Source organism: Phalacrocorax aristotelis, chromosome 8 (assembly GCF_949628215.1).
Source record: "Phalacrocorax aristotelis chromosome 8, bGulAri2.1, whole genome shotgun sequence".
In the NCBI taxonomy this organism is placed as follows: domain Eukaryota; kingdom Metazoa; phylum Chordata; class Aves; order Suliformes; family Phalacrocoracidae; genus Phalacrocorax; species Phalacrocorax aristotelis.
Genome location: NC_134283.1, coordinates 18,204,695 through 18,230,746, shown reverse-complemented (window position 1 = coordinate 18,230,746; position 26,052 = coordinate 18,204,695). Strand labels below are relative to the sequence as shown.

At 36.3% G+C, this 26,052-nt stretch overlaps 2 long non-coding RNA genes across 3 annotated transcripts in view; one reads left to right on the top strand and one right to left on the bottom strand.

Moving 5' to 3' along the window:
• LOC142061065 (uncharacterized) overlaps nt 1-26,052 on the bottom strand; it is a 129,072-nt gene that overhangs the window by 49,081 nt on the left and 53,939 nt on the right. The window contains exon 5 of one of the 2 annotated variants that reach the window (XR_012662044.1): nt 17,783-17,955. This is a non-coding gene — a long non-coding RNA (uncharacterized LOC142061065). Of the gene's footprint in view, nt 1-15,517; nt 17,956-26,052 lie in introns of those variants that run through there. The other variant, XR_012662046.1, reaches the window with a different exon arrangement.
• Nucleotides 17,942-24,755, top strand: LOC142061066 (uncharacterized). Its single transcript, XR_012662047.1, has 4 exons — nt 17,942-18,058; nt 18,873-19,053; nt 20,533-20,606; nt 22,136-24,755. It is a non-coding gene; the product is annotated as an uncharacterized LOC142061066 (long non-coding RNA).

Sequence of the window (26,052 nt, the reverse complement as noted above, 5' to 3'; positions counted from 1 at the left end):
GGTGAGGCTGCACCTCAAATCCTGTGTTCAATTTTGGGGCCCTCACTACAAGAAGGACATTGAGGTACTGGAGCATGTCCAGAGAAGGGCAACAAAGGTGGTGAAAGGTATGGAGGACAAGTCTGATGAGGAGCAGCTGAGGGAACTGGGGTTGGTTAGTCTGCAGAAGAGGAGGCTGAGGGGAGACCTTATTGGTCTCTACAACTACCTGAAAGGAGGGTGTAGTGAGGTGAGTGTTGGTCTCTTCTCCCAAGTAACTAGCGATAGAATGAAAGGAACTGGCCTCAAGCTGCATTGGGGAGGTTTAGATTGGATATTAGGAAAAATCTCTTCACTGAAAGTGTTCAGGCATTGGAACAGGCTGCCCAGAGAGGTGGTGGAGTCACCATCCCCCAAGGTGTTCAAAAAACGTGTAGACACTGCACTTCAGGACATGGTTTAGGAGGCATGGTGGCATTGGGTTGATGGTTGGACTTGATGATCCTAGAGATCTTTTCCAATCTTAATAATTCTATGATTCTATGAATGTTTTTTAATCAGGGATAAATGAAGGCGTATCCCTTGAAGACAATCCATTTAGCAGTACGCAACTAGTGCAGCAAGCTGAGAGAGCAATTCTGTCGTCTTGATTCAACAGCTAAAAGAGACCAAAGGAGCAAAGTGTGGGCTACAGGAATTTGACCTTGTTTTAGATTCCACTGATGAGTATTTCAGTGTCCATTGAAGAAAAAATGGAAGAAAGTCATTCAACTTTGATGGCTGTCCAGCAACCTACAGCAGAGGCCATATCATCATGTAGGTGAAAAGAGAAATTATAATGAACAATATGGGACTCACAACTGAATTTCAGAAAAATATGTTGATCTTCATAGAACCAACCCTACTTTGAATAAGCACAGGAAGGTTGTGTAATGTTATCTTCATTGGTTTGTAAGCTTGCAGGGAAGGGTTTTCTCTCTTTTTGTAGTTTCAGCACAACACAACATGGACAATGGGGTTTTTTTGTCTGCCATGGCGGAGCGTGTGTTAGGTGGAGGAGTGTGGGTTTATCCATTTGTAAGCAGTGTAGGGAGGGTCTAAGTGTTGTCTTCTTATGAGTACTAGGTAAAGGTGGTTTATTCAGCTAGCAGTACTACCACAAGAACATCGTAATCTCAAGCAAGTACACCGTGGCTCTTCTACGATCAGTGCTAGAGTGGCTCTAGAAACTGTTTTCTTGAAATTCTGAATATAATACTTGCCACACCTACTGCAGTACTTCCTTAATATAAAGTCTTAAAAGTAACTTTCTAGTTTTATGTATTATTGAAAACTCTTGTATGCAAAATTTGATTGTCACTTGCATATGAAGTTCATGTAGCTATGCCTTTCCTTTATAAGATTTTGATTATTGCAGTCTTTCAGGTGACCCTTCTACATTGCCTATGAATTCAACATCTGACTTGTGCTTTTTGTGATCCTTTAGAAAAGGACATTAACTTCACTGAAAACAAAACCAATTGTTTTATATTATGTGCTGCTGTTAGTTGAAAAGCCCTTGAGTAAGCAAGAAAGGCATATTTCAACAATACTCACTGTTTTCTGCATTATTTTAAGACCGTAAATATATGTTACAAAAATAGATATATAGGATTAAATTACAAGCTTTGGGTGGGCAAATTTATCTTTCCTATCCTGTAATTGACATGATTCATCTGTGAGAAATTCATAGCTTAGCAGAAAAATGCATCTTTCCAGTTGGCTCCACATAGTTTTGTATAGCTCCAATAGCTAATTTGGTTGTATATCTGAAGTTCATCTATCGTGAATTGCTGAAACAAGCCCAAGACTCCTAAAACATCTCAGACTACACAGAAAAACTCTGTGTACACATAGACTGTACCTCTGTATATAACTTCAAGCATTTTAAAAAAAATTCTAGTGTACCAGCTAATCGTCATGCATTCATTATATGAAGTAGAATTTGATGTGAAGAAACATTTAAGGGAAACTTTTAAGTGTTAAGAAAATATTTACTTACATTTGTTTATTAGAAGAAAAAGGCGGTGTTTAGAAGTAATGAATTACAGTTTTCTTTTGATATTTTTTCTCTCATCTTAAAATGTCAAATATAAGGTTATTCTATGACATTTTCTTTAGTAACTTCAAAATATCAATTTGCCAGAATTTACTAACCTTGAAATATGTCTACTGTAATAAAGTGTATAGACTAACATAATGTTATTAAAATTCACATTGTGGTTTAAAAAAAAAAGCCAACATGAAATGATCTTAGTGTTAAATTTGCTGAAATGACAAATCACTGTCAATAAATGAGTGTGAGAAAAGGCTGAAATAAAGGGAGGTCTGTCAAAATTTTAGGTGAATCAGGAATGCTTTGTGGCACTTCCAGTGTTGAATTTGCAGTTGTGGAAGGTTTTAGGACAGTTTTGTACTCCAGCACCTTAGCATGATTCTTTATTTTGGAAGTATTTGTTGGTTGTCTATGTTTAGAGATAGGTTGTCTATTTATAAATTGGGAAAATGATAGTAGACCTTTTGTTTCACTGCACTGAGGGTTATGTAGGTGTTAAAAAGAAACATCTGATAGTAAAGGCAAGTCTTTACCATAAAAGCAATAAGCTAACACACACTGGCAGAAATAACTGGCATGCAGGAGAGAAGTTACATTCTGAGTCTTATGGGACCCAAGAACCTTTCAGACTGGGACTAGGTCAGATGCTAAGCAGCTATGCAAATACCATGGAAAACTATATAGTCAGAGAACATAAAATCAAATGTGCTAATTGTTCTTAATGTGCAGAAGTGCATAGCAAAGTCTATCCAGACTTTAACTTATGGTTTAGAAGCTTCAATATCTTTATGTGCCTTTTATTCTTTTTGTTGACAGTAGCGAGGTGGTGAATGCTATAAACTATTTTTATAATACATTTCTTGAACATGCTTTAAAAAAAGATTAACCAGTCTCACAGCATGTTCTCTAAAGCTACTGTAGTCTCAGTTCAACTATTTCTGCAACCGGTTTATGAGCTTTGTCTATTGTAACTGTGGTAGTACCATACTGACCTTTCCTTGGCCCATCTGGTACGCTTTTCAAATGAATGTTGCTGCTAACAATGCCCCAGTTCAAGCTGATGCTGGAGTGCAATTTAGTCATTGTTCACCAATGATTAATCAAGAAGAGATTTCATAAGGAAGTCAGCATTAAAATGTATGGGCATGTGGCAAATTAGATTGAATGGCAATATCTCAGAATATATAGCATCATATTGTTAGGTTTCTTTTGTGGTTTTCACTCTCCTGGGGACCTGAGTATAGACTGTGATATGCGGAGACCCCTGTTTATTTTACATTTTAAATGATTAGTGTAAGATTAAACTTTCATGCTAACCGAAAAATATAATGAAAATGCTAAATTCTGGGCTCCCTATCTAAATATTATTAGCTTTTACATGATGTATTTTGTTCTTTTATTTGTGCTGACTCACAGTCCATAACCTTTCATTTGTTAATGCATTTTAATCCCCTGTTCAGTATCCCTGGACAAAAAGGCATTGTGATATAGTAGTGGAGGGAAGGAGAAGAAATAGCCTAAAAAGATAAAATAATGGAGAAGAACTATTTTTAGATGCTTTCTTTAAATACAAACACAATTAAGAATAGTCACTAGCTGATGAGGAGTTGAATTATATTAAAAATGGCATTAATTTTTGAAGCACAGAAGGGAAGTTACAGATAAAATTAGTTTACATTAGGTAAAAGTATGCCTGTGCACATGTACTGCATTGCTGTCTTGCATTAAGGACCCAGGTCAAGCCCACTTACCATGAATTGAGAGATAAACTTGTAAATTCCAGGGTGGAGGAAACAAACTAAACTTGCGGATATGTAGATTTTTATACACATTCTTGCCTTCTTCCACTCCAAATGTTTAAAGGCTCTCTCAGGCTGGTCTAATGAAAAATTTTGGAACAGTACTATTGCTCGAGCAAACGGTGATGCAGAGTTTCACAGAATCACAGAATCACAGGTTGGGACCTCAGGGATCATCTAGTCCAACCTGTCTAGGAAGAGCAGAGTCTAAACAAGATGGCCCAGCTCCCTGTCCAGACGACTCTTGAAGGTGTCCAATGTGGCCGAGTCAACCACTTCCCTGGGGGGATTATTCCAATGGTTGACTGTCCTCACTGTGAAAAATCTTCCTCTGGTGTCCAATCAGAATCTCCCCAAGAGCAACTTGTGTTCGTTCCCCCTTGTCCTCTCCATGTGACTCCGTGTAAAAAGGGAGTCTCCATCTTCTTTGTAGCTACCCCTTAATTTAAGTACTGGTACATGGTGATGAGATCCCCTCTGAGCCTCCTTTTCTCAAGGCTGAACAAACCCAGTTCTCCCAGCCTATCCTCATCTGGCAGGCTTCCCAGTCCTTTGATCATCTTGGTGGCCCTTCTCTGGACCCCTTCCAGCCTGTCCACATCCTTTTTGTACAGCGGGGACCAGAACTGTACACAGTACTCCAGGTGTGGCCTGACAAGCGCTGAGTAGAGCGGGATAATGACTTCTTTCTCTCTGCTGGCAATGCCCTTTTTGATGCAACCCAGCATCCTGTTGGCCTTCCTGGCCGCAGCAGCACACTGTTTGCTCATGTTGAGCTTTCTGTCCACCAGGACCCCCAGGTCCCTTTCCACAGAGCTGCTCTCCAGCCAGGTGGATCCCAGTCTGTACTGCACTCCTGGGTTATGTTTTTCCCGGGTGCATGACCTTACACTTGTCCTTGTTGAACTTCATAAGGTTCTTGCTGGCCCACTCCTCCAGCCTATCCAGATCTCCTGATCCCTGATAAACAAGAGCAGCTGGCATTTCTAAAAGACTACCTATTTTTAACCTCCAAAAAGCAAGTGACTTGTGGGCATATGTATCTGATAATTCAGGCAAAGGATTCATACAGATACTGGGGAAGGGGGAAGTGAAAAGAAGCACTGAAAGAAATGAGAAAAAGACATGATACTATGTTGTGTAAAGAAGGGAAATACAGTACTGAATACATAGTTAAATGCTCCATATCGTATACTTCGGGGAATATCTGTGGGGGTTACATATAATGCCTTATCATTTAACAAAAAGTCCTGAGGTCTTGCCTGTTCTTTGTTGTAAAGATGTAATTTATTCAATCATCACCAGAAGTCAGTTAATGATAAAACCAGAAACCAAAGAGCATGTTTCATCTTGAGTTTGAAACAACAATTAAATCTGTTCAGGTCAGAATTCTTAAAAAATACCCAACCAACCAACCAAAAAGCACAGAAAGCAAAATCAAAAAAGTTCACAAGAGCTATTGTTGTCATGGTCATCTGACTGCCGCTGGAAAATTATTCTATTGCAACAGAATGTGACAAGGAAAAAGTACAAAGGTTACCATTTGACAGAATACTTGTCTTTACAGCAAAACATTGTTATCTCTGTATTTTCTTACAAATAAAGTAAACACTGGTGATTGCAAATGCAAACCCTGTTATGAGTAGATGGATCTGCACTGGGGGTGGGGGGGAAGGAAATTAAAGTTACCTTTTTCTCTTCTGCTGTAGGCAACATTATTATTAATAGACTGATGGGGAGCACCTGATTCTTTTTTTAGTTGTCTAGTGGATACATTACTAGATATTTAAAAAAGCAACAAAACTTTAGCAATATCTTTTCCAGGTATATTTTCAAGGAGTAATTGGAAAGTACAGATCTTCCTTTAAAACAGTGTATATTTTGACATATTTTTACTGAAGGAGGGCCAAGAGATTTAACTATATCAGGCAAGGTCCAAGACACAATATATACTAAGATTTTGGCTCTCCATTAGGTTTTTTCATATTATAGCCATCTACTGACTTTCACTAGAATGTTCCTAAACTTACCATTGTAAGACATCTGAAAAACATTTTAATCATTAAGAAAAAGTCCCTATGGTGTATAGATCCCAAACCCAATGCAATCTGAATTTAACATATATTATTCCAAGAAATATTTATCATGAATTCTTTCATTAAAGACTTGATTGTTGGGTGTGAGAGCCCCATTTTCTTTAATATGCAGCAAAACATAACATGTTTTATTCAACGAGTCAGATCAGTGAGTGTATTCAGACTATAAATTTGTACATTATGTACAGATAAAAAACATACAATGCCAAAAAACTGGCAAAGAAATTTCCAGTTGAATTTTTATGTCTGGGTTTATAAAAATAACTGTGGTGCATCAATTACTCCCTATTGCCATGGATACAAGTGATACTTTATTATATAACTGTACAGCTGTGCTCAGTTTTAATATGAAAAACAGACTTTTTCATCTTTCTATTTCATAGTTACTGAACTGAGATAATAACATCTCCTTTTACCTATGAATGTATTCAATTTCTTCACCATTCTCTAAAGTATTATTGATTAGAATTTCATTAAGGCATTTATAATAAAATCTATAGTAAATGCTGCTGTTCTACTACAAGGATGCGATGGATGAAGGTCATTCTATTATATACTAGACATCCAACAAAGGCGTATACCAGAAGAGTGCTATTAAGATTTAAAAGCCAAACATTCAAAAATTACAGATTATCCAAATTCAAGCTATATTGTTCATATATGTTGTGATGCAGTCTTCAGTCAGGTCAGTACGTTTCCTATACCCTATTTATTTCAGACTGTTCTAACAAACAATAATTCTGACCCAAAATAAGTTGTAATTCTGATACAGTTCTGACAAAATATAATTCTGATTGGCTTTTCTGTAGAAATTATCACTGTAGTGTAGAAAGCTTTAAGCATGTGATTAAATGTTTCCTTAAAACAGCCCTGCCTAGTAATATTCCCATTTTACAGCTAGGGATCTAAAACTTTGAGAGATCATTGTTACAAGATTGATACTTTTGTGGACTGTAAAATTAGAGCCTTCCATGGCCTGGTTTTTCCTAGTACTTGACCTTGTATAGTATTTGAACTGTTCAGAGCATTGTTCTTGCAGACCTGGCTCAGAAGGTGAACTTGTGCTGGGAATTGAGCCTCTGACATTGAGGAGCATGTAGTTAGCAATATCCTCTGGGAAATCTGGTTTAGAAGCAGCTTGCTATTTAGGCAGCAACATACAGGTCTGGCAGAAGCAGAACAGCATAGGTCTTACTGAGTTATCTCCCTGTCCCTTCAACTCTTGCATCCTCACTACCATTCCATCTTAGTCTCCATGGTTATCAAAATCCCTGTTGTTTCTAATATCCAACTATTAAAACTTTCATACCTGATCTATACCTTTCACCTGTATGACAGACTTCAGCTGTGGTAGAGTGTGTACTGGTTATTATCTCTTGGCTGTGTTAGCTATGAAGTTCTGGTGGTACTGACAGAATTAGACTACTAGAGTAAGTTATACTTTATATTCTACAGACCTTTTTGCTTTACTTTTAGAAAAGTAGAAACAAGTAGAAATCCTTCTATTACTTTTTGTGTTACAGGTAGAAAAGTGCTTTTTTATCTGTATAGGACATTGAATAATAGTGCAAAGTAATAACACTGGTGAGAAAGCAGAGATCCTCACATATACAAGAGATAAAGTTTAGGCTTATGGTTGATGTGGCAGAGGGGAGAAGAAGTTTGGGGACAGGGCCAAAATGGCAAACAGAACTTATGGAGCTATGCCTGACTATAGTTCAGGGAAAAGTACTCTCACAGAAGGACTTTCACATACTTATTACCAGCATCATTAGTCTCAGGCTTTACATGTTTTTCTGTATGTTGTTTTATACATAATTAGTGTAGAAGGTGGAAGGGGAAAAGATATATTTCTAATTAAATAGAAAGGTAATTTTCTAATAGTAGAAAAGGCAAAAACTTCTCCAGTCGTGCTGCTCACATGCCAAAAAGTAAATGCCCCAACATGTTACAATGAATTTAAACATTCAGGCATCTTCTCTATTTTAGGAAGATCAGAGAAACATAGTATCACCACTAGTTAAGGTGATGCTTTGTAAATAAGTCCGTATTTCCTTATTTTAGATTATACTATTATTGAATATCCTATACAAATGAACAGATTACAGAAAACCATACAAATATGCAAATATATGCAGCCATTAATACCTGTAGATAAATGTACTGTTAAATTTATTACCACAGTATGGCTATAAGCCAGCTTTTTACAAATACAGAGGTATATAATAATTTTTGTCAGTTTGACTGGTTTATTGCCTTATGTAGGCACCTCCTCCTTTTCTTGGGCGGCACTGCTACAAATGACATAATGAAAGAAATGAAACTTGTGTAGACCTGGTTTAATAACTCTACTTATGCTTCCTCCCTCTTGTGCAAGCACTAGAGATTCTGTGGAGTGATATCTGTGTATGCATACACATTTATATATTCACAGATATGTATGTATACCTACAGCTGCAGTAGCCCCACTGGGACAATCAATTTGGGCCAGTAAAGGTGTTGCTTTAAGTGGCACTGAAGTGTGAATCAGCTCCAGTCCAGAAAAACGAGAAATAGAACAGTGGCATAAAATGTCTTTTACCTCTTCCTTTTAAGCACCAGTACAAAAAATTGGCACCTTTCTATCTTAAGAGTGTTTTTTTCCTGTAAAATTCTATCAGCTAGAGGCAAGTTGGGCTGTACAAGGCCTTATCCAAACTAGAGTTCAGACCAGTCTTTATCCAGAGGACATTATAACTAAGAATTTATACTGAAAGAATAATGGACCTTTATAGGATGTTTTTATTTATTTTGTTTTAGTTATGACAAGTTACATGGCTGGTTAGGATCTTCCTAGATGTCGGTTTATGTCTTCACACATAATAAGAAATAATTACAAGCACCCTATGGCTTTATGTTAATGTGTCCATGTTGCAGCAGAGGTCAGCTTGAGACTTTAATTGCAGACTCTTGTTTTCAGTTATTAATCCTTTCCCCTGAACTGCCAGGCCTTATAGGGAGAAGGTACCTGGAGTGAGCACAACCCAGGTTGTGCTGATGTGTGTTGCTACAGTCCCATTACTTTTTATGGTGAGTCAGAAGACATCTTCTCATGATACCACTGTTAGTGAGGGGTTGCACTGCATATAGGAAAATTCTCCCTTCTTTTTTCCTCATATAAATCTCTCTTGCCTATTGTGTACATAATTTAGGACCTGGTTTTCATTTCAAGTGCCTGGCTCCCTAAGCTATAACCTAACTAAAAGTAAACATTAATGTTCCTGAGATCCTTTATTTAACAGAATAGTGTTTCACGATTTCCTTACTGTGAAGTTGGCTAATGACAGTTGAAGACCAATTACCTCAATGCACTTGAAGGGACAAAAGTCATTAATAGTTGTTCTTCAGATGTCCTTCTATTAGAAAGGACCACAAACAAAAGCAAGGGTTAAGTTGAAGCCATGTTTTAAGGCACACGTCTTGGATCTGGGAGTTGTTTTAAGCATATAACACTTTGCTGCAATTAGAAACCAGCATTATCACTTCAGTTAATCTTGGGCACCATCTTTCCTCTCCTATTTAGATCATATATCAGCACCAGTAGTTCATGCGGTACTTGTAAGTAATGTACATCAAATTTATTCCACTTTCATTTTTCATCTTAATGCCTGTTTGACACACCAAAATGCATTTCATTTTACACAAAATAATTATTCATATATTATTTTTGCACTCATCTTTCCTTCAGTGCTCTTTGTTATCTAATTATGTTGAATACAAGTCTGTATAGTACTGACTTCCAATTCTGTTACATACTAAACAGAGCCATTATGAGTCCTGTTTATAATGGTGCCATTAAAAATGATGTGCTGTCAAGAATATCTTATAATGATGGAGGAGAATGTGTGTTTTCAAAGATATTTAATGACTATATGGTTTTAAAACTGCAATGGAATACTTTTAATGGATTCCAATATAATAACTCAATCTTATCTTGTTTGACTTAGTTACATTATATCCATGCTAACTGTGTTTTACGAAAAACCACAGTTACCTCCAGAATATTTTTCCCCCTCCCATCCTTTGGGCATTGTTCAGGTTTACATTTAATATAAGAAGTGTTTAACTGAAAGATTGTTTTCTGGATGACCTTTTTTTCCACCAGATTTGTTACGTGGATACATAGGTACAATACAAAACACTTATAGTGTGCTATTTTAATTCTAAGTGATAAACAACATTAGAAAACCTACAAGCTCTCTTAAAAGGAGAACTTAACATATTCTTAATGGGTGAAATAGTGCCAGAAGTTATTAGTAGTTCAGATGATTCCCAGCGCAACAGAAGTGTTGCAATTGCATGGAACACCAAACAACAGAGAATCTGTACCTTTGCTGCAACCGGCAAAGAAACAGGGACTCTAGAAGATAATCTGGGGAGGGAGAAACCTAAGAGGGCCCATGATTGTGAAATTTAAAAGAACTGAAGACAGGGTGTCGCATACTCTTCCATCCCAAAGACACTTCTGGAGGCTTTCTGACCTAACTGATTACTTTTCACATTTGCATGATGAGAGTATGACAGAAGCTTTTTCTCTCCCCTACTTCTTCTTACCATTGATAGCTGAAGGAGAGTGTGGCCATCAGGCAACAGGATATATAATAAAATATAGTAATTTTTTTTATTGGAGTGACTAGTGGAATACTTATTTTCTCAAGTCTCACATTAGAATTACTTTTTTACACTGCCAATAATGTCTGTTCTTTGACAGTATGACTGCAAACTTTCAACAGCACTGGGATTCTGCTTCAATTTGGTATATCATTATAGGTGCTATGGGTTTGGATTGTTTCTTCTCCTATTTTGTTGGTAGTGTCCCAATACAGAGCCCATTCACTAGGGTTCTATTGTGTGCAGAGAACTTAGGAGTGTAATGAAAATTATCTTAAGAAGCATTATCTCTCTGCTGGCTTTACCACTCACTGAGAAAAAATTGCAAGTCATGTCTCTCTTTTTTTTTTTTTAAGCAAGTAAGTTGCAGGATAATAACTTATTTCTTTATAGGCATTTATATGGGACTTTTTTACCAAAGTATCTCAGCCCTTGACAGGTACAAATGAATTTTCAAAGGGTGGGAACAGTATCAGTGCCTTTCATTAGTGGTAAACTAAGGTATATTAAGTCAAACCGATTCGTGAATGCAGTAGACCTGAGACTAGGATGCTAATTTCTAATTATGTTACAGTCATCATTATGTAACTTTCAATGTCAATGAAAGTGTAATATAAATAAAATTTACCACATTTTCTGATTCTTTGCAAAAGAAAAGGTGAATGAGAGGACACCTAGACTGTGTGTTTAGACACAAGATCTGATTCTTAGATATTTTGGTATGGTACAAATGATCTATCAGAAGAAAACTCACTGCTGCTATATCTGCTGTAGCCAGGTCTGGTATTTTCACTGTCACTAGGGCTATTTCAGGGGAAGGGAGATGAAGTAATTAAATGTCCCATATCTATTCCACCAACACTAGCATGAGGAGAATTATTTGAGAAATGGATCGGAGAATGATATGGGCTTCTTATCAACAGCTGTCTGCTTCACGATGCATTGATAGAAAACCCTTCTTAAATATATCATCAGTTGGAAGTAGTGTACGTTTCTGATATTCCAGAGCTCAATTATGTAACACAAAATTCTGTACCATCAGGGTATTTTTTGTTACTGCATGACAGCAACAGTATTGTTCTTTTCCCAGATATGTTCAAACTGCCAGCATAATGTTGTTATACGTTGTTCAGATAAGGTTAGTTTCTTCCTCAAGGCAAAAAGCATACAGAGCCCCAAGCAAGTAGTAAGAAGATAAAGAACCCTAAAGCAAGTCTGAATATGCAGTACTTTGAAGAATACAAAATTGTTACTCCTGGTATCTACTGTTGTCTAGATTTCTTATATGTTTCATTCAAAAAACATTTAACCAGACTTTTTTTCTCAAAAGGTCCTTCATGTTCTCCAGTGGAATCAGTGACTTAAATATTTGAGTATAGTTATGTTCCCGATGAAAAGAAAACAGCTTTTAGAGCCCCAAGCCTATAACTTTAGAGATTTTCTTGTAGTTGTTTTTCTTTTTAGTGTTTTTTTTAAAGGAAAATATGCATTTGGAGCTCCCCCAAAGTGAAGCTTTTTTATTTGCTATACTGTTAGCTCTATAAACTTTCAAGGTGTATCAGATTAGGCTGTGGTTTATCTCAAAGAGCCTAACTGAAATAATTTTTCAGTATTTTAGTAGGACAATCCACTGAAGAGAGAAAATTTGTTAAAATTAATACTGGCAAGAGCAAGATCTGGCCACATAGCTGAACAGGCTAGATAAAAATTAAGCAATGTGTACGTATTCCCCATTTAATTAAATAATAGCAAACTAATGCTGCTTTAATTTACGTTTCTTAGATAAAAGTTTTCACTTTTATCTAAGGATACCAAGTCTCCATCTGAACTGAAGAACTCTTTTTAGATCATAAATGTTTCTTTCTACTTTATTGTAATTTATTGTACTGAAAACCAATTTAAGGCTTAAGAGAGTTTGAGCAAATAATGAAGTGTTCTACTTTATTATTCTAGATCACTGTTTTAAGACTAATGTAATTCTGTTGGGGAATTTAGAAGGAAATTGAGGAAAGGAGATATATCTCCTTATTATTACGGGCCTTCTTTCTGTCTGTAACTTCAGAGGAATGCTGTATTCACCTGTCCTGTCCTGGATATTCTTGTGCCCTTTTTCCTGGAGGTTACCATGTCATCGCTTCTTCCAAGCAATTAATCATGCAATTGTTCTCAAACTCTCATTTGGAGTAAAGTGAGTTTATCAGAGACGTGTTAGTCTCATTCATTTTTGACCGAACCAGAGTTAGGGATGAGTATGTGAATTAATATTCTGGACCAGCTAAAAGGGTAGGAACTTTTAAATTGGAACAGTATGTGTGAACATCTGCAGGTTTTTATCACTTGATTGTCGTCTTTTTTTTTCATTTACAAGATGAGACAGGTTGTTGACTGGAGTATAATCTACACTATTTCATTGCAGAAGTTGTGTTATAATTATACATGTCCCAGAAATGCACTGTAGTTAATGACAGTCATGCACTCTGACCCATATGTTTTTTTCTTGCTTTATTAAAAAAATCTAATTACAAAGCCACATTAAATATCATGCAAAATAATATATTAGAATCCAAATTAACATTAGGCTGTTAGCCTAAAGCTACTAATGCAGTGGCTGAACCTTGCAAAAGGATTTTAATAGAGCTTTGACTGCCTTTATCATGGATCTTTTACATTAAATTTGCATTAAACACATTATTAAGCAAAGCAATAATCCTGTGACATAATTCTGATTAATAATGTGAAGTATTGCACAGTGAACTTGGAAGGAAAGTTCATTCTTTTTGTTTTGATTATAATTTAAGGAGACAAATTAGGTTCATATATTTGTGGCATTCTCCATTTAGCTACAACTGTTTTGGTTGGTGTATTTAAAAAGAACCCAAAACATTACAGAATCTTGCTATTTTTAAAATGATATCTCAAAGAATCTTAAATTTGTCAGGTCTTGAAAAATATTATAATCAGAATACCACCTTGTATCATTTCTCGTTGCTGCATCTTCAACAATAGGAGGAGCCACCCATATGAAAGGCCGGAGTTTCAAAGTAGCCTAACACCTGATAGCTTCCCTAAATGAGCCTTGAAAAGGATTATAACACGGATAACAAATATGTGGCAGACCTTTATTCATACAACCTCTCATTCAAGACACACAATATCCAATTGTAAGTGGAGCGTTGCTCATTAGTCTCATGACAAAAACAATGGACTAATGTTTTCCAGTGTGGTAGGTTAGGACTGGAGATTTATGTTCTTTAATAGTAATGAATAAATATTGAAAATTAGCCTAGTTTTATGTAATTGTAAGTAAAAGCCATCATGGTACAAGAATTCTTTTTCAAAAGGTTTAGAACTTAATGGATTGTAAAAGGTGGGAAAAAACTGACCTGTAGAATAACAGTATGGTAGTTTGATGCCTCCTAATGAGATACACAGACAGCCAGTAAACATTGCGGGAAACTGTCTGCTGAAAGGAGGGTTCATAAATTTCAGCCTTCTGGGATTAAGATGACTCCCTGCGGTGCAGATGCAATCACCTAGAGACAGATTTATGGCTTAAAACACTTGTTTGATGGTAGATACCTAAGTCTTTCAAAGCTAAAGTATGGTTGAGGTTGTCAGTACTCTTGCAGGTGTACGTTAGGAAGCTGAGAACCCAGTTCTGTGTTGGAGACTTTTGCAGCAGACAACAGGGCAAATCTGCAAGGTAGCTGAACCACTCCAAAGCCACCAAGATGGCAGTAATTCTATCTACGCACAAAGCAAGCTTCAAGCTGGGGAGCTTAGTGGACAGAAAGATAGCATCGTCGAGATGTTAGCACTGAATGGGTTAAACAAAGCTTTTTAGAATCCCTGTATTAGATCTAAATGCCTAAATTTCATTTTAGTTCTTGTCCAGATATGGGCCTGATACACTAGGATGAAATGGGTCACATACATATCCAAGATATGTATCACCAGAGGGCAGTGCTAAACTGGGAACTAGAATTTTTTGATGTGTAATTCATATGTATGGAAAAAGCTGCTTTTGTTCTTCTTCAAATATTACTGTTTAAAACTATATTTTATGGAAACTAGTGTACATCTGGTTTTAGAATCAATGAGAAACAAGATGCTTTTAACTGGAGCAAGGAAAACAACTGTAAAACATTACTTGTTGGAGTTCAGAAGAGATATTTCTTAATTGCACAGACCCTGAAAGATATTTTGTTAGTGTTTCTCCTTAAGAACATGTCAGGATTAAAAAATAAATTATGTGACAAGTTATTTGGCATATTCTGTGCTTAACCTCCTCAGAATCACAGGTTGTCTCTTTTAGGTGACCGGAGAAGTCATGCTCTGTACACGGTCTATGCTGCTCATCCAGGCAAATCACAGTGTTGCTTTAGAAGGTGTGGCCTGTGTCATGTATAGAGGCACGGCACACAAAGAGTTACTGTAATTTGCATAAAAATGGCAGTAAAGTGCAAATGCTGCTTCATTAATATGAATGAAGTTCACAGGATATTTACAAATTGCACAAAGCCCCCCATTTAAAAAAATATATATTTGATGCAAGTCACACACAGTGTATATGTGAGGGAGTTTCTGATACTGGCATAACATGGCGTGACAATAAGTAAATATAATGGTTTTCTTCATCTTCATTGACAAAGGAACTTAGATTGGGTACTGACAGTAACAGATGTAGCGGTGGATATTAGTTGAAATGAACTCCAGTACAGTATATCATGGTAATAAGCTTTGTCAATATGAAGCATGCTGTAAAATCAGGGACTTAAATCTGCATGAGGAAGTGAAAAAAGGGTCAGATTGAAAAGGACGGGTCTTTAGTGGTGATATAAGGCTTGTGCCTTTCCAGGAAGCATGATGCACCGTACACAGGAAATAATGAGAGTATGAAGCATTAAAAGTATTTTATTAATGAAAGACTGTTTTCTTGTTAGTCTGTGATAATGAGAAAGATGAGGTGTCTGTGGAAATAATAGGAATCAAAACTGTGGTCTAGTACACAGTAAAATAATGTAAAATTATGTCAGGCATTAAGACTTACTCATAATACAGTATATACAAGTAAACATATAGAGGCTTATTCACAAAAAATTATGCTTATCTTTCGCACTTGTGAATCACCCACATGAGAGTGTATTTTGTCATGAGCTAAACGAAATATAAAAATATTTCTCTGGATATTATGCATTAATCATTAATTTTTGTGTTATGAAAAATACAGTATCTACAGCTAAGGTGGAAAATGAATTACACCAACTCCACTCAAAGCTTAAAGGCATTTATTTTAAAATACTGCAATCTAATGCAAGAACACAGTGCTCTGGTATCATAGCTATTTAGCTTCACAGCAAAGAGCTCATCTTTTAATGAAGAATTAAATTCCTAACCAATCCCACAGACTAAAAAAATATCATGAGGACTGGTCCATTTTTTTACACTTTAATTGCTATCATAAACCTAAAGAGCAAACTATATTTTTATAACTATTCAGATTGTTCAGTTATACGATATGAAGAATGAGAATTTGGAGCATTGGGTGGTCTGTGTTTTATTTTAAAAAGAGCAAAGCTATATTTTTCTATGGATTAAGCCCAACACAGAGAGAACTGTCAGTGTGAAAACAATAGAATTTATCTCCACTGATGTAGCTTGACATATGAACAAGAGCCTGAATTGTTGCCATGGCAATAAATGTGTAGGACTTATGCATGCATTTTCTGCTATAGGATTTTGATTAATGGCATTGAGTAAATAGTCTGAAGTAGAAGAAACACTGCAGCAGGCCTGAGAACAGAGATGGCCTGGAATGGGTATGCACACCCTACTGCACACTTTTACTGGTAAAATAAGCTGTGGTTGAAATCGGAGTTGTCAAATCTCCAGTAAAGTATGAACTAAGGATTTAGCGCTTATGCTTAGTGTGAGAATTTAAAATGAAAAGACAGTCTCTCGAACATTGAACTGTATTGGAACACTTTTCTATTTTCATATAAGATACTTCTTTAGGGATTAATAGTTTGAATGATACAAATAGTCCTTTTCTATCTTTAGTGGCTGTGGGCTCAATACAGGTCTTGATTCAAAAGACAATAAAGTATCTAGCTTTGATGCATTCATTAAGGTATTGAAGCAGTGGGAGAGGAGTGTGTCAGTATCCTACTGAGCCAAGGTCTTCACTGGGAATAGGGAGAAGTGGTTTTCTGGGACTCAGACAAGATACAGAGCACTTCATGGGAGGTGGTTTTATCAAGGGAATGGTCAGAATTTACCAGAAAAGCCCCTAAATAACACATCCTTTGAATTCAAGTAGATCTGGTTGAAAATTAGAAAAGCGTATGGTTTATTTGTATTTGTGTGGATGGGTATATTTAGCTATAGTGCATTTGTAATACTAAATACATTTATTATGAATGAAATGAAAAGTCCTAACTAGCCTTTTACAAGCTGTACCCACACTGATTTTTCTGTGAATCCTGGAGTATATATTATTACTAATTACATATATATGTGGGATTTAAAAATAAATTAGGGAACTTTGCAAACAAATTCAAACAATTCTAGAAAATCAGTGAAATACAAAAACAATTTCTAATCTAGAATATGAAGACACCCATTCTTTACATGATTTCAAATATATTTTATTCCCGTATTTGTTCATTGTAAGAGCTATTTGTGTTTAATCAAGGGTTCAGCTTTTCTCCAGCTTATAATCTGTTCCTAATCAACCCTGTCAAGGAATCAGACTGCTGAATTTATGACATTGCTATAATTTCCATGGTAATAGGATAGATGATGAGCACAGTGTCATTGCCTCATTGTAGGATCAGGAAAAAGAACGACTGGACTGTGTGGGCAGCAGAGTTAACAGGGACATAAGTGTCTTTAGTTGGAGAAAACAGGAGCATGGGAAACGATGGCCAGTTAAAGGTATTTTTGTGAGAGGGTTCCTTTCCCCAATGTGAAATTTTCTATTATTTTATAAGCTCACCAGTACTTTAAGAATATTCTTAGAAATACTAATTAATATGTTTCAATACTTTTACCATTATGTCTTACGTTATAGTCTCTTGATTTGTGCTTCAGTAATTGCTCACTGCAAATTTTTAAGGCAAGAAGATGCTATTTACTTTAAAGTTTTAAAAACCTATGTTTACCTGATTCTCACACTCCCAGCCTCATACTGGCATCCTCTCCCTCACATTGGCATATTCGTCTCCCTAACAGGATTGGCAGTGGTGGTAGAACATGTTCCTTGTGGTCCAGCCAGTTTCTTGGCCTTCTAAAACAGCAGTGAAGGAGGCTCAGGTTCATTTTCAAGCTTGAAAACCTGGAAGCAGAGGAAAAGGCTTTTTAAGCTGAGACCACCATATTGGTCCCTGGTTCCCTCAGCTGTATAATGCTGCTCTTTTTTGCCTCCATGCTGTTCGCTAGTAAGTAGTATACTTTACAGATATAACTGTCTTTCTGCCTTCTTTTCCACACCTCTTCCAAAGTAAGTAAGAAGGAAAGGCATACAAAGACATCCCGGAGAACTTATTTTAAGGATAAGAATGTCTAATTTCATTGGCTTGTGTTTTGGGAGTGTTGTTATAATGTCCAGTCTATTACTGTGTAACTCCTGTGTTTCTGGCACCTTTCATGACTTCCAAAGCTCTGTCTCATTTCAGGACTCACAGGGTCCAGGTCTTCCTTTCATGTAGCATGATAATTATATCCCATTCCTCTGCCCAAGAAGTCCTTCAGCTGGGCTGTTCTTAGTGTAGAGGGAGTATCCCTGGAAAAAAAGGATTCCATCCAAAGTAACTGTATCTGAGGATATCAGATAGCTACAGGATGAACCAACAGCAGGGAATACAAAGTCACACAGCTCATGCTAATGTTCATATTGAAGACCCAACCAGGAAAGATCCTGGAGGTACTGCTTTGCTTTCATCCAATCATGAATTGGGCCTGTCTTAGGTGAGAAAACCTCATTCAAATCCATTTGAACTTATGTAAGAAGCAAATGTCAAAATAGCTATTCTGTAGTCATTCATAGCTTGCTAGCAATGAAAGGTTTCTTCATCGTGCTTACCCAGTATCTGAATATGAATAATGGGTCATGGATAGAAAAGCCTCAAACTCATTTCCTCATTCATCTCCCTTGGACTTTGGAGGGGAAATTCTGATACAACCTGCACTGTAGGCCAAAGGGGACTGTCTGTCAAGACTGAGGGTATCATAGCACATTCTTATGTTTGACAGGTTATCACCTTAATAAGAAGACTATCAGAGACCTTCCAGCTCTCAGGCAAGAAGACAGGCCAGACCAATTATCCTGATTCAGCCTCAAAAAATAATGGACTTGAATGGAATTCCAAAGCCTCCTAAAGGACACTGGAAGTGAATGAGAAGCTGAAGAGTTAGTGAACCATCGTCATTTTAGGTTGTCCTTTGCATACGCTAGCCAGCAATAAGTACTATGATCAACACTCTGGTCCTCAAATGAATATCCTCTCCTTATTCTTTCAATTTTTCTGTCTTCTGTTGTCAGATGAGAAGCAGTGATAGGACTTCAAGTGAAAATGAGAAAAAACCAAGCATTATGGGAATGAGATTAAACAAAGAACACCTTCTCCAGAGGCTATACTGAAGTTGCATTCAAATTGACTACTACCCAGTTTCAAATCTATTTTTTTGAAAAGGGTTAGAGAGAAGCTAGTTAATCTGACATAACTGAAGCAGACATCCCAAGCCTGGCATGATGTTGCTTTAGGCTGGGCTGAACTGAAACCATACATGGAGGATCTTGTCATATAGGACTCTGAACTGCAAATTTTGATGCAGCTGGTCGTATCTTCCTTTAAACTTCTTAACTGTGTAGTCCTCAGAAAATCAATCCTGTATTTGGTCCTTTTCTGTACCTACTTGATACTGAATTCTGTGTCTGTCCTATCTTAAATTGTCTACAAGAGTTCCTTAGCAGAAAAGAGCATGACAGCAATCTAGCTCAGTCTATCATTTGGTCTTAGATTCTTCCCTGACACTAAACTTCTGCAAGCAGCAGCTCAGGAAACATTTTCTGTCATCACTGGTTACGCACATTCCACTCTATCCTGGAATATAAATATCTTGCCTGGGTTTATAATACTTTTGTCACCTTTCAGCTGAATTGCAGGAATATAGGTGAAATCTTCAGTGCTATGTTTCTTTAATAGATGAACTTCTCACAATCAGGATTAAAGCAGACAGTTGGAGAAGATGGCATTTTCTCAATAGCTGGTACAGACCATGCTGTGAACTCTCTCAAAGCAAAAAAATAGCCCAAACCTCCTACCATGAACTCAGACTGCAGGTACACTTTTTTTGACCTTAACTTCACTAGAGTAACACAGAGCACAAAAATAAAAACTCAACAAAAAAATCAGTTTCTGAAGAAGGTTGAATTGTGTTTTAATGTTTAATCACTGGAGGGTCCTCTGATACAAAAATAGAAAAAAATCTACAGGGAAAATGAATTTTCCTGATACACAGATTTTGGTACTTGCCTATTATGTTGCAACTTGGTTCTTTTCCCCTTCAAATTGTTTTGGGCTGCAGTTTAAGGTATTGCTTAAGCACTGTCAGGTAGAGTCAAGAATCAAGGTCTTGTGAGTCTGACATGCAGTTTCAGACAGGAAGTTTTATTTTATTATTTAGAAGTTAAGTCTTCGTTCATCATCACAACTAATAATTTTTACTGTTATTGCATGTAAAGTCCCTTATGAAACCCAGATATCCATTGCCTCTGCACCATCTAAAATTCATAGCTGTAAGGCCCGTAGCCCTCAAAAACCTAGATATAGAATAGGGAGTTAGGTCTCAGATCAAACAAATCACTCACTGGAAAATCGATATCCTAAACTTTTGGTGTTTTTTGATTTAGGTAATCCACCTGCATTTTTTCATGGAAGACCCGATTTTTAAAGGAATTTAAGGAATTGGAAGATAATTGCACATGTAAGTATCTCTAAAAATTCTAGTAGCCATCCATATACATGTAAAAATTGTTAGAACAACTTTCAAAATCTTCAAGAATCTTCAGTTAAAATCAGTTTTAATATAAGTTCCTGAAAGTGGTGTAACACACCTAGGAGATGTGTGCATTTAAAGAATATGTGGGAAATTAGCATGAAAGCACAAAGATCACTGCTTGTTTCAAACACAAAAGCACAATGTATTAGCCAGGGAGCTAGCCACAGGAGTATACCATAGAGAAAATTTGGGTTTAAAAGGTTTGTTGTATCCAGAATTCATTCATACCTGGCTGTACTTTTATGTTAGTTATATATACTCTATCTGTCTGTCTATCTATCTATCTATCTATCTATCTATCTATCTATCTATCTATCTATCTATCTATCTTTACCTAAAGAGGTTCCTTAATGACTCAGTTAAGCACGTGTGAACAGAAGGACATTAGACCAATGCAAAACATTTTGTTCAAAGAGAGATCAACGTAAGCAATGGCTTGCTTAAATATTACATATATGCATGCCTTTGGGCATTTCTTAGCTCTTTAGGGTTGTTGCCTACTGGCAGGCTTTAAATAAGGATATGTTCACCAAAGGTTGGATGGGGTAGGAAGGGCAGAAAAACATTTGAGACAAGTCAGATGATAGTACTTTCCAGCGTGACCCTGTATGTAGCAGAACCCAGATGTGTCTGTAGTGTTCCTAAAAAGGCACTGACATATGAAAACCAAAGACTTTTAATCCTGAGTCTGTTTCCAATAAAATGCAGCTTCATTTGAAGAAGAAACTTTTGGAACTCTGTCACCCTTTAGAGTTAACGTCTATTGGTTCTGATGCGGTTTTCTCTAAGTGGACATATTAATAGACAAATGCTTCTAGGATTCAACTGTTTGGCTCTCTTATATGGGTCTATATGAATACACAGCTTTGCGGACAGAAAGAGAAACAGAAACATAATTAAAAGATTAGTAAAAAGGGGAATTTTTTTTAAAATCTAGCAATTTATCCTTTGATACTAATTTTCCATGTGTATAATCAAGAAATCAGGGCAAGAAAACAGACATGTGTGATACTGACTAGTACATAGGATTATTTTTCCTTTTTTTAATCAATAAAATAAATCGCTGATAGTCTGTGAATTTTCCTGGGTGAGAGCTTCCTGTGAAAGTATTTCCTTTCTGAAGCCAGAAAAAATATATGCTGGAAAATTACCCTGTTTACCTCTACTGATGATGTCTGCCCAGTGAAAATGTTTTTAATTAACTGTGACACAGTTTTAACTATGCATAGAGCTAGTCAAGATGCTTGCAACCTTTAGGATCAACACAGATGATCAGTTTGAGAGCTAATGACTCCTATTTTTGAAACGCACACAGATATCCTCAGCAATGTTCACACTTTGGTGTGGTCTTTTATACCTTTAAATCAAATTAAATGACAAGTTACATATAGTGATCACATATAGTGTAAATTTTATACCACAACAGCTTTTAATAATAGATTTTTCTCTTTAAGGAAACACCTTTGATCCAGTCTCACCAAACAAAAGAGTCTGCCTTAAAGAAGAAAAAAAAAAAAGACAAAGAAGCTGTTTCATTTTATATTGGAAAAATACAACGTGACATCTGGAGAATAAATTGTTCAGTCAGCCAGAAATATGCCTTGTAAAAATTGCTTAGGTTTCTGTAACAAGATTATTTACTGCGAGTGTTCACCTATAATAGAGCACACTTTTGAAATGGACCTTTTATGAAACACATCAAGCACTGTGGAAATGTATTCAGTGCATTAATCTACAACACTACACACTTTACAACACTTCTAGAACAGATTTTGAAACTCAGACTATCTAATGAGACAGAAAGTTTTTTCTTTATATTTATTCCAGTCGTGTTTTATGCTAAGCCCTCAGGGTATTTAACATAATGCAATAGGGTTTTTTAGAAAATACAAACAAAATGTACTACTTTTCAGATGACTAGTGAGCTTAGGCTGTTCTCTGCATATATTTACGTTGCCTCTATGTAAGGCAAATACCATGTGTATCTTTTGCTCTAGAGCTTTCTAAATATTTAAGCACCTCAAGATGTGTTGGCTTCTAATCATAGCTCTGTGTAATTAATGGCAACAAATTGATTGTGATTATAGTAAAGCCAAAGTAAGGGCCTGATTCAGAGAGGGTGGAACTGATTTACTATAGCTGTAGGTGTCTCCAGTGAGATAACATTGAAAATTGGAAGAAATAAAAAGGATGCATCTGTGCCTTATTTTAGGCACTAGGTCTGCAATGAGCTGCATATTTGCTGTAAGAAAGTGGTTTCTAATTCTGAATAATAAGTAGAGGCAGGTTGAAAGCTGATTCGGGAAATATCCAGATGTAAAAATGAAAAACTAATTCTATTAGTGATACATGTAAATAGCTAATGTATAAATCCCAAGTAAGATGACAGTGATGAAACAGATTTGGTTTTGCCTGTAAGACAGTTTACAATGAAGTTGCAGGAACATAGGAGGGGTTTCTTGATGTGTGATTCAGAAATCACTGCATTCAAATAGTGAGATAGATACCAAGTTAGGTTTTCAATGCAACAGAATAAATGATAGTCACAAAAGAGGGTATCTTTCTGTTTCTAAACACAGAAGGCAGCCTTTAATTGCTGTCTTGCCTGAAAGTATTACGAATATTCTCTTGACTGGTAATAACATTACATGAATCACACGTTGGGAATGCTTGATTCAGACGTTGGGTCTGAATACTTTGGGTCTGCCATACTTTGGCAGGTCAGATTGTCCCAAAACAATATTTTTCTTCAAGAAGTCCATTATAAAAATGAGAATCAAGGTAATAAAATTCCTCAACTGTCAATTGTCATTAAGGATGTAGGTGGTAAGAGACACCAGCTGGAGCGTAAGAATGTAGTGTAAAAGTGAAAGGTGCATAAAAATGTACTTATTTTTCAGTTTAGCTTCTCCTCTGTTCCAGCAACAGGGTTTATAGGAAGATCTCAGCACAGGTAAGCTATAGGTCTGCCTTCAGGCTCTGGGGTATGCATTCAAGCCTGTCCGCATTTCCTGCCAGTTTAAGTTGTTCATTATGAATACTGGTCCAAAATGCTCATCAGTTTTACAGCATAGGGTATTAACTTGGAAATTGCAACTGTGGATCGCAATTACTTCTAACACTTTATACCAAGATACTACATTTTCTTTGTTGCAAGATGATGGTACCATATGGAGAAGGCCAAAATTCACTGACTGGAGGAAATGACCTATCAGTTCTTGAATTTTTAGTTTCTGCTACTGACTCAGTGACTGGTCTGAGATAACTTGCATGTATTCTTGGTTGTCCAATATTAATTTATCTTGATTGTGGATTGTACAGTGTTTTGCACATATAAATTACTCTATTGCTTTTATTTATATTACAAGAAACCTTTATTAGGAAATAGAAGTAATTTATGGTAATTGAGAAATTATATTATCACCCAGAAATTGTCACCTGTCTTTTTGCTTTCAAAGGTATTTCTTAATGTTTCTTCTGTCTTGCCACTTAAAATTAAAACATTCCAAGATTGTGAAGTATTTTTCTTTAGAAGCTTTCTGATGTTGTCATTTTTGTCAGTCTTCAGATGTTCAATTTTTGCAGTGCTCCTGGTTTCCTGCAGATTTTATTCTTTCTTCACAGACTGATTCATGTCATTTTCTAGAAGCAATGTCTACTGTATGTTTACAACTTCTGTCACCAGACCCATGCCATTAGAAGTCATACTGTTTCCTGTAATAAACTCTGCTTTCTTTGTACTTAAAAATGTCATAATTTATCTCAACTGCTGTTACAACATTCTTTTTATTTTCCACCTCTATTTTGTTTGATTGCTGTTACACTCCACTCCATTTTGCAGTATTGGTGCTTTATCTGTCTCCTCTGCCTTTTTTAGTTTTGATTATGTTGCTGTTTCAGGTCCTTGATTTTCCATATACACAATGACTTTGGGCTTATTGTTATCTGAGATATATATGGAAAACGTATTAGCATATGCTAACATATATACTGCATGTAGCTATGAATGGAAATGAATGATATATTACTTGTTATATAATACATATCCTAACAGACTAAATAATAAAGAATAAGTGAAAGATACAGAATTTTAAAATTGCTTTACCCAATCCCTACTTTTATTGTCAAAGTAGCAAATAGAGACCTGAATCAAAACCAACTCAGGGAGAAAAGTGGCACCTCTTCATGTAGAAATTCTGTTATACTCCTTAATGTTCGAGCTAAAATATCCCCAAGGAGTACTGTGTTTCTCAACTTTTATGCCCCAGTGGTGGGTGCTGTTGCTTGCGGCAGCCCTGAGAATTTTGCCAATAAACTAAGAAACACATTGGGTATAGGAGCTAAAAATAATGGAAAAAGTTATTCTCTTGCTATTTACATTTCCACTGATTTGGGATTTGATCTTTCCATCAATAACTGGAATTCCAACTCCATTACAAAACACCTCACAAAAGGTGCACTCTATCTTCTCCCTGATTCTCCGTGTCTGTGGTATGTTGAAAGGAAAAAGACCCCAACTATCAAGAAGATACCAGCTATTCCTACATGGTGGGAGAGGGAGCTAGGTGGGCCCCTGGCCTATCACCAATCCAGACCTTTTTTCTACTGCTTTTCAGACTCAAGTAAATCAGGTGTTTAAACATATGATCCGTGAACTAAATAAGGAATACAGTAATATTCCGCAGAGAAACTATAAGGCGCTAAGCAGGGCTTCAGATATTACTGGTTTTTAACTGTACAATTGAACTAAAACTAAACCAGCTTGCCGAATATGTATATATATCACAATAAGAAATAGGAATCCAATGAAAGTTAAGCTAACTCCTTGCGCTAGTAAAACCGGCAAGGGTTTTTTATGAAAGGATCACTTAAAAAACTGTTTCCCTGTGCACATTCTACAGGTGGAGTGCAGCAAGATGAATTTGCTTGTGGATTCATGGTTATAGTCTTAGCCTTTAAAACTTCCAGAGATTTTTCCTGTTCAGTTGTGATCCTACACTGACTGAAAATATTCTTCTTTCTGTGCTCAGTAATCCTTGGTCAGCTACTTGGGCTGACAAGATCATTAATTTTTTTTTAAACCAAATCCCAATATTAAAATAAAAATCCACAGTAAAAGGACATGAAATAAGAAAGCTTCTGCTCTGTAAAACTTCATATAAAACACATACAGTAAGCTAGCAGTATCATAGTAACTATATTCTAAAGTATACTATAAATCAATCCATACATAGCAAAATGAAAAGACTAAGACTACAGAAATGGAAAAATTCAAGTATAATACTTGAAATAGGAAAATTTGTATAGTCTGGTATTAAAATCAGTATCATTATGTAATAGCTATTCCTCAGGCCTGCACAACTGCTATCCT